Below are 10,075 nucleotides of genomic sequence, written 5' to 3' on the forward strand. Positions count from 1 at the left end.
ATTGTTGCCCCTATGTGACACATATCAGATTCTTTTATGCCAGTGTGAATGTGACAAATCAGATTTTTTTCATATGCTACCCAGGTTTTGTTCATATGTGGTACTGAATGGGATACATATCCAATGTTTTTCACAGCGACTGCAACTTTCATGTCACGTTTCATTTGACTTTTACATCAGATGAAAGGACGGAGGTCCCCATGTCAAAGTCCCACCACTCTTGGCTCTGACTCTGCATCCACACATGCCTCTGCAGAGGTAGCAGCCACAGCTCCAAAACTGCACTTATTTTATCTTTTATCTTTTACCAGCTGGATGTACAGTTGGCCCCTACTGGACAGCAACTTCAAAATCAATACACACATGCTAACACTCGCAGCGTCCATATTTACATTCGTAAACACAGCGTGCGGAGTGAGACATCATATCTTCTTCTGCGCATCAGTTTGGAAACTGAAGACTGTTCACACTGGAGTCTGATGGAGGTCACATTTAAAATGTAATGTGAATGACCACACATAAAAAAAATCAGATTTAAACAAAAAAATCTGAATTGAGCGTCAAGACCTGCAGTGTAAACGTCGCCTTAGAAATGTGATTTGAGCAGAGACTATGTTACAACATCTATTTTTTTCACATACTTCTTTTTAATTTATTCACCCTTGCACTTATTTTTAATTTAGCTGCTACAATTACTTTGTTTCGATTTAGAAACAGTTTCTGGCTTGTGTTTGGGAATTAAATCTAACTGATTGGGGTTAGAAAGAGATTGATTTTGGGATATTAACGTAATAATTAGGTTACAATACCTGCCGGAACAAACAAGCCACTGTGGGGTCTGCGGGAGAACATTCCTAAAAAAAAGATGTGACCTCATTAGATGAGAAAATCAATTTACAGCTTGAACATTTTCACTATTTTTGCCAAGTCTCCAAAATAAAAATGTCTTTTTAACATTTTCTTAGCTTTTAAAAGATTTTCAGCTTTTACGTTATCTAAGTAACTTCCTTATGACCATTTCAAAGATAATTTTATGCACCAGTTCTCTGAAATCTGTGATATGATGACGCAACCTGATTGCAGAATAAAATTTTTAAAAAGCAATGCAATCCTTTTTTTTTTACAAATAAATAAATAAAAATAATAAGATAAGCAGGTGTTACAACATTACTTTTGACTAAAAAAAAAAGTGAATTAATACACAGGCTCTTACCTGCTGGCAGAACGACAGAAAGTTAGGATTAATTGCGGCAGAGTGGATGATTCAGCACCTGCAGGTAATAAATCCATGGTTTTATAACAAACACCTGTTTCATACAAGTTTTAGGTTTCAGGCCCAAAATAACATGCTTTAACAAAAACTGCAATCTGGAACATAGAGATAGTGCAGAGGAAGTTGAACAAAAATATGACTTTAAAATAGGAAATGCATAACAAAAGTAATAAAAGCAAAAGTTTGTAGAATCAGGAGCTAGTACTTAAGATGTTTGTTCCCAAATTGTAGGGAATAAATTGAAAAGAAATAGGATTTGCATGCAAAAAAAAGCCTAAAGTAAACTATCATTCAAACTAAAATGTTGAGCAAGCTAAAGAGAAGCATGCACTCTGAAGGATGTGTTAACAGTTATATTCAGGGGTGAATCATGAATCTATATTTGAGCAAAGAGATGATGTCAGCACTTTATTTGGTGCCATCTTTAAGGATGATCTCATGAACTGTATAAGAGACTTGACAGGATGGTTCCCACACGTCTGCTGTCTGAAAATATTCTCATAGAACCACTATGCAAGCAATGCATGAGGCAGTAGAGATGACTTTATTTTTCTATAACCCACATTTAGCCGAATACTACGAGTTTAGAAAGCTGACTGAGGTTAAGGTTTTGTCACAGCACACTGCTGACATCCAGTTTAATGCAAATGTTTTAGGTTTTTTTTTGTTGTTGTTGTTGTTGTTTTCTAGAGTGGCAGGGAGGACAGAGCAGCTCTACATCTCACTATAAATAAAGGTGAAAATTACAGCAGTNTGTACAAAGTGAAATATCTGAAGTTAGACTCTGGACTCTGGCTTTAGCAGAACTGTCAATACACCAGAGGAAGTTTTTTAGGATAGCGATAAAGCAAAAATCATATTGTAGAGTATGATAAAATTCACCCCTTATCTCACTAAGAATATAGGGTTTTGCCTGGTTTTGCTGGTTCTTGGTAAGACTAACCCTTCTATTACACTACATATTCCACAGATAGCTACCCATCAGTAAAAACTTTACCAGCTACAAGGGACTTTATGTGATGAACCAACTTTTGGCTTATTCCCAGTTATTTGGAGTTTTGTTTGCCCGATATTACTGCTTAGTCTCAGTACTCACTGTAATGACTAATCAAAAATTGTCTGGTTCTGTGAGAAATATAAAAACAGCATAGGAAATTACAGTAGTTCTGGACAAAACTGCAATGCACACACTTGAGCTGCAGTGCAGCCTAGCAGACACAGTGTCACTGATTTTAATAACTGTACTTCGTTTAGTTTATAACACTGTTCTGCAGAAAACTGCAGGTATCTAATTGAGACTTGGTATTGGTAGGCACTCAGTCTTAAATTATTCAGATCTAAGACACAACTTGGAATATTTCCACAGTTTTGTGCTCTGTTTGTTGTGTCATTCGTTCTCTTTACATGTCTGCTTTTTACCATTCAGAGTTGTGGGGGAGTACTGAAGACTAGGCAAGCTTTCAGTGGAAGTAAAGTGATGGGCATGACCGCAGTCCATCACTAGGTCAACACAAAAAGACACAAAACACAACAACGCATGTGACGTGGGAACAGTATTTCTTTTTTTGTTCTCCAAGGATTTGGAAAAGACAGAAAAGCTGCCTAAAGCCAGATTCACACTGTTTGATTTTTGTCTTAGACAAAATCTTTTGTCATGAAAAAAAAAATAATAAAAAAATCTTCGGTCATGATCTTGACTTATTGATCTGTGGTTGTTCTCTTTCTCTCTCAAGACCAAAAACAACCTAGGACAAATATCAAGGAGTGTCAGGAATTTTCTAGGAATGTTTTTTTTTTCCTCATCCTCCTCACTCTCTTTTGAGAGTTTGAATAAAATATTTGCAGCATCAAAACCAGTCAGAAACTGCACAGTGAGCCAGGCTTAAAACATAAATCCAAAGAATCAAAAGCAAAATACACGAACAAAAGAAACAAGACTACAAGCAGATAGGGAATGAGGTAAGAAAGCACTGTAAGTACAGTATAGACAACAGGAATCTCACAATAAGAAGTTAAAACCAGGAAACTGAAGATACACAGTAGGCAGGTGTGATGATTTCTAAGGAAAGCAAAACACAAATGTAACAGACCAATTTAACACATTAACACTAAATCAAAGCAACAGCCAAACCCATGATCCCACAGAAATCCACAGACCCTAAAAATACTATACTACTTCAAATAGTTGAAGGCTAAAACAGAGGATTTTCCCTAATCAGCTTGTTTTTCTGTTTGTGTCTTCCCAACATAAGTTCAATGATTTTATCACTGGGTGAAAAACTGATCTTGTGAAATGCAGATACTTTTGGTCTCAGATGTATTTCTGCATTTGAAGCTGATTTGTCCTCGGAGAGATTTTGAGAAACGCACCTCTGTGGTAGACGGGTCACAGGTGGGGAAGCCGAAACACGCTGCTTGACTCCTTCACCCTTCAATCCGCCCCCAGCTTTTGTCATCGCCATTTCAATCCTGTGCAGTGCTTGCACCGGGTCATTCACTGCCGGCCACTCAATCAATGCTTCACTCGCTGTGCTCTCCATGACAAATAGTGTTGCTGCTGCCAAACTTTTCCTAAACAAATGAAAATGTGTTCTACAGTACACCAGCAGACTTGGCCAACTCCTTTTGCTGAACCAGGAAAACCACATTGTTGTTTGTCACGGCATCTCAGTCCTCTGGCGATAGGTATTTTTCAGCAAGACAGACTGATACATCAGTTGCCCATTCTCTGCGGCACCGCACTACAAATAACCTGCTGGTATCTATACATAGCATGTCTTGTGCACTTGTTTCAGAAGATAAAGCACCATTAAGTACAACTCCGTCAGACTTTCCGAAATTTGTTTTCTTATTTCTCAGATTTTACACAAGGAAGAAAACAGCCTAATTCCCTTCAGGAAAAACAAAGAAAGGACAACAATGAGCTCCTTTTTGTTGAATTCTTTGAACAACCAGCCTGCATCATAGATGTCTCTGAGCAATCTTTTAAGGGAGTCATGTCTTCTATCAGGACAAAAGCTTTTTCTTGCTGACACGGTGTTTCTGTTTTAAGGACAAAGATCTATATTTTAATACAAGCAGCTAGATGTTTTCCAGTATTTTTAAAATAAGGTTGTATTCAGAAAGACTAACACTGACTGTTGAGGCAGTAGGCTTTGCCTTTAATGTATTGCTTAGCTCAGGTACAAAAAATAAATAAATTAATTAAATCGGCCATGTTTCCATTTGGGTTTTCTCGTGAACATTTTGCAGTCGTTTTAAAATTGCTACTTATTCCCTATCCTGATTAAGACCAGAATCAGAAAGATTTATTACCAAGTATGCTTGCTCACACAAATAATTGATCCATGAGGCAAATGGACTGAGGGGAGCAAATGGTTTTGCGCCCTGATGTTCCTGATAACTCCCGATAACTCCTGATAGCTCTCTGAAGTGCTTACCTGGAAGCAACAACTCAAAAAGTCCATGTCATGGTTGAGAGAAGTCTGAGATGATTTCTGAAGACCTTTGTCTGGTCTGAGACAAACATAGATCCTTGATGGGAGTTGCTGGGAAACCGAAAATTCTCTTAGCAGTCTGAACTGATCGCTTCCTTATGTTCGATTTGTTGAACCAAAACAGACGGCTAGAGAAGTGCATAGAAAATCTCACTGACAGCTGAGTAGAACTGGGTCAGGATGTTCTGTGAAATATTAAACTTCCTCACCTGGTGGAGGAAGAACAGTCTCTGCTGGGCCTTCTTCACAAGAGTGTTAATGTACTGTAGGTTATGTGTAATGGTGTTGCCCAGAAAACTGAAGGACTCCACAGCACCAATGTGTTGTTCAAGATGGCAAAATCCAGCTACATACTTGAGCATCTCTATTGTCTTTTGAATGTTAATGCTAAATTGTTATTATTAACTGGTTATTAGCTAGTTGTTAATATACAACCAGCTGACTTATCACCATTCTGGACAAGGCTGATTGCTGATAAGCTGTCTACAAAATTTTGGAGTTTAACACACAAAATCTAAATGTTTTAATATACAAGGAGAAGAGTAGTGTGACAAGCACACGACCCTGGAGGACACCAGTTCTGATTGATCTGGGGCTGGATATAAAAGTGCGTAGCTGTCCAACACTTCAGTGGGCAAATTTAAAAACTTGAGCAAATTATTATATGTTTGAAAATTTAAAAAAATCATAATGCTGGTTAAGAGTTATTGATTATAATGGGAACATCCAGTTCTGCAGTTAAAGCCCACACCTACAAACCAATCTGTTTTCAATTATGACCAAAAAAAAAACTAACTAGGTGCAGTCCAAATTAGCCTGAACAAGTGACTCTCACCTGTAAATTAACAAGACCTTAGATGTAGCTTGTATTTTCTAGTCTGTGTTAGCAACAACTTAATTGGCTGCTCAGCTTAAGTACTTTGAAATGCACCCTTTAGCTAGTATCTGAATAGTCTGTTTATTGCCTTTACTTTAATAAATGAAAACACAAATAGCTCATTGAACAGGGGGAAAGTGCTCAGAATAGATATCTTATTTTATAAATGTAATCTTAGTATTTTAGTTAGACTTCTTTTTTTATCATTCACAATAGCATTATAAATATCATTTAGCAACCTCTGGACCAGTTTTTGTATTTTGTTGATGTTGTTATTAAAATAACATTTGATAACATGGTATTATTTATTATGAGTTTTCTATGAAAACCAACTTGATCCCATTGTCTAATCATCTCAGTTTTAGAAAGGGAAATTGTTGTCATGTAAATGTGTTTTCCAGCACAATCAGTTTTGTCTTGTGTTTTCCCAATACACCTGGATTATCAATGATTTCCTCTCAAGTGCTATGAAATAAAAAAAAATACTGCAATATAAGTTTTAAACTGTAATGCTTTGTTGCTTTTTCAGTATCAAATAGACCTTGAAATTATATTTCTGATAGAAAATGTTGAAAATACGGCATCTTTGATTGTATTTAGGTGGGAAAGAGGAGACTGGCTTAATGTAGTAAAAACAATCTTCATCACTGTGTCATCTCAAGCTGATCATTTAAAGGGCCATCTGTGTTGCAGCACTGCAAAGGTGTCAGTGGTTTACTTTTGTAGAATGTCAGATATTTTTATTTGTGTGCTGTATAAAGAAGAGCATTTTTAATCTGTGCATGTCCCAGGACATAGAGATTCTTAAAGCTCCAGTAATGGGTTTTATTGCTCCCTCGATGCGTCTGTTGTGCTTTGGATTCAGATGAAAACTATATCATTGGTGTGGTATGTTACTGAGCAAAGCAATACTTTTGACATGGAAAATGGCAACACTTCTTCCTAAATGTCTTTATTCATCATGTAAAATCACTTTATTTACATTTAATAAACTTTTTACAGACTGTAATAAACCTCATTTTACATTAGATCCTAAAATATGTAATAGATCTTAGCAAAACATGGTAATATATGCAAATATTTCTCTATAATTTATTGACAGTTAGGATAACTACATGGCTATTCTGTGAGCTTATTTTAAAATGCTAAATAGGCTGGCAGAGCTTACCTAACATGTGTACAACTACACTACAGTACACTATAGTCTCCTCATATACTGTAGCTGTCAGGACTGTCATAGTTTGTCATGTTTAGGGTTTTAGTCTCCTGTTTAATTTTCCTTATTTTACATTATAAATTAAGGAAAAGTAGTTATATCTCCACTTGAGTTTTTGGGCCTGGTTTTCTTGTAATTTTGTTGTTTTTGATTTCCCAAATGCTCTATCTTTTCACCACCTGCTCTGAATTCCCAATCTATCCACCTGTTTGCACAAAACCAACCATGCCTTCCAGAGTTTCTATGTGCTTTTCACTAGCCATAGCCTTTCACAAACCACATTTCTGGTAAATATGTCCTTTCTGTTTTATTTGTTTCAAAGCCTATCGCCAAAAGCAGATGGTGTTTGCAATGCTTTTGGTTTTCAATGTGTTGAACAGTTTTCCACTTTTTCTCATTTGACTAAAAACGTTTTCTTGTGATTTTCCTTATTAATCACTGTACATACATTTTAGACATGTTAAACAAAACAATGTAAAATTAATTTATTGAAAAAATTAACATATTTGTCAGTTTTGACTCAGCCATTTGACAACCACTGGACATTCTCCAAAAAAACAACAACAGAGATCTAGGCTAAAGTTAAGGCAGGGAGGGGTTAGCATTTTGAAAAGTCCTAGCATACTCGTTTACTCCTAATACTCATACTAGTCCTTCATTTGGGTCCTTTCTCCACTAGAAAAATATCATGATATTAACAGTGCAACTAATTCCATTCATATTAATGTTTTTGTTTTATTGTCACATGCATTAATCTCCTCTTTCATTATTTTAAGTCTCTGAGTTGACCCCAGGCTCCCTGCTCTTATAAAAACCTTTTAGCATCAACAGAAGTGAGGCAGGTGATGAATTGAGGAGTCAAAGGACTCGGCAACACTAAAGCTCGTTGAGCGTTTTCTTGATGCCTGGCAGCTTCAAATAGAGGTAGCCATCATTTAATAAATGACTTGTTTTCTTTTTTACTGCCATTAATCTGTCTGACTTTAGGCGTCCTCATGTCTGTGCGATAATGAGGTGCCTCCAACCTCACACGCTGGATTCCTTTTTGTAGCTGCGCTGCCAAATGTGCATTTCTGAACAACTTTTAATTATGCTCCGTGGTACGAAAAGACACCAGCTGTGATTTCAACAATATTGGCAGGGCATGAGCTGGTTAAAAATAATAGCAATGCGCCTTGACCGGTTCTGTTTGTTTCAAGGTTCTATTTCTGAACTGATTAAACTGATGACATTCTCCGAGCCAATTTTGCCCTTATTTCCAAATTATTGGTTGGAACAATCATAAAATCTGAGTCAATGATAAATGGCATATGAACAGATAAAGAATGACTGATGATGGTTATTAAAGGTTCATGACAAGGCTCTGTCATTAGTGGATTTCTCCAATCGATTTTCAAGAGGTCACTGACATTAATTACTGTAGGAAAATCTGCTGATGAGATCTTAGTGCCAACAATAGTGAAATTTGAATTCCTTGTGTCGGTGAGATTTATGTAGTGCAGCAGAAGATGGAGAACACCCAGTGTCAAGACAGAGTGTATAGAAATAACAATAAGGTTCACCTTTAACATTAATAAAGACATTTCAGTCCCAGATGGGTTTCATACGCCCTTAATTATGTTTCCTCTGAACCTAGAGTTGATAATTATCAGCTCTGAGCTGTCATGAACAACTCAGCTGCTCTTCAGTCTCATGTTTTGCTGATGTGGTGCCCGTATGGTTCATCAGAAATATTCGTCTGCGGACATAAACATATGGATAATAAAAAATGAATGGTCCTCCCTGAACTGTGGCTGTAACTTATTAAAAGTAAAGCAGTCCCACCCACTTCACACCAACATTAGTGCTTCCTTGGTGCACAGACATTTTTTGTGTCCACCACACTACATTATTGTTTTTTGTTGAATTATACAGTTTTTTCATTTTAATATGATGAATGGGAGCACATTTGTGTGATAGTGAGCAACAGTACCAAAGGGCACAGCTTAAAGTTAAAACTAAAGATGTTTCACCTTATTAGCATTGGTTTTAACACAAAAAAAACTTGCACAAATTAGAATGCCATTACCACTGTGAACTGCATTATAAATCCAGCTGATTGTGTTGGTTTACTGCAGGCTGGCGATAACACTGACTCATCTGAAACAACTTGGCACTCTTGGTTTCATTTTGCTCTGAGTAATGGAAACAAAAGGCGATGTAGCTGTTTAAATTTGATCATTTCTCAATAAACGGGCGATTGTGGCAGCTTTGATGGCACTACGGCGAAATAAGCAGGGTCAAGATAAGTTCTCTAATACTCGTGGGAAAAATAGACAGCACTATATTGTTATTCCTGCGAGAATTTACTTTATTGGGAGGCAGGTTTTATTAACAACGAATGAAAGAGAAGGACATTCACCACTATGTTTTCTTTGCCTTTAATAATATTACATTATGTTTTTATTTGTTTATTTGTAAATGTTTTTTTCTTTTTTTTACTTAAAAGCCATCTTGTGGGTAAATGCCCTGACTAAAAACAGAAAAAACCTTGTCTCTGCTGATTTTTTTTCTCATACCACAAGTTTCCTACATGATAAACTGGTTAAGGTGTAGCTCTATACTTGTGCCCTTTAATGTGCATGAATTTTATGCTAAACACTTTTTTTAATCTTCCTATAATGGTTTGAGAAAATACTAACGGCGGGGGTTGTAATCTATTTTGTATGTACCATGAGGTGAACATGAACTATTCTGAATAGATTTAAAAATGTCAAAAAATGGATTATTATTTATGTTCATAATACCAAGCTGAGGAATACAAAAAGGCTCCAAACTGTGGCTATGTAGTGTCCAGGTCCTTTATGCAGTGTACACAAGAGAGGGAGAACAATGGTGATTGAAACCTATAAACAGCTCAATCTGCATTAAAAGCCAGTGTTTGGAAATATCTTAGCTTCTATGAAGTTAAAAGGGAAAATGACAAGAGCCACATTGTATTCAAGTTATGAATGTGTTTCTTTATTCATATTATCATGTGATTCAATTTAAGTTGGACTCCGCCAAGGTTGCCCTTTGTCACCGATTCTGTTCATAACGTTTATGGACAGAATTTCTAGGCACAGCCAAGGTGTTGAGGGGATCCGTTTTGGTGGCCTTAGGATCACATCTCTGCTTTTTGCAGATGATGTGGTCCTACTGGCTTCATCAGACCGTGATCTACAGCTCTCACT

At 36.6% G+C, this 10,075-nt stretch overlaps 1 long non-coding RNA gene across 1 annotated transcript; it reads right to left on the reverse strand.

The window, feature by feature from the left end:
* Positions 1-588: 588 nt before the first annotated feature.
* On the reverse strand, positions 589-3,814 carry LOC119616625. Its single transcript, XR_005232584.1, has 3 exons — positions 3,644-3,814; positions 1,214-1,271; positions 589-854 (listed from the first exon to the last, which is right to left on the reverse strand). It is a non-coding gene; the product is annotated as an uncharacterized LOC119616625 (long non-coding RNA).
* Between the last annotated feature and the right edge of the window lie 6,261 nt (positions 3,815-10,075).

Source organism: Kryptolebias marmoratus, linkage group LG21, assembly GCF_001649575.2.
Source record: "Kryptolebias marmoratus isolate JLee-2015 linkage group LG21, ASM164957v2, whole genome shotgun sequence".
NCBI lineage: Eukaryota > Metazoa > Chordata > Actinopteri > Cyprinodontiformes > Rivulidae > Kryptolebias > Kryptolebias marmoratus.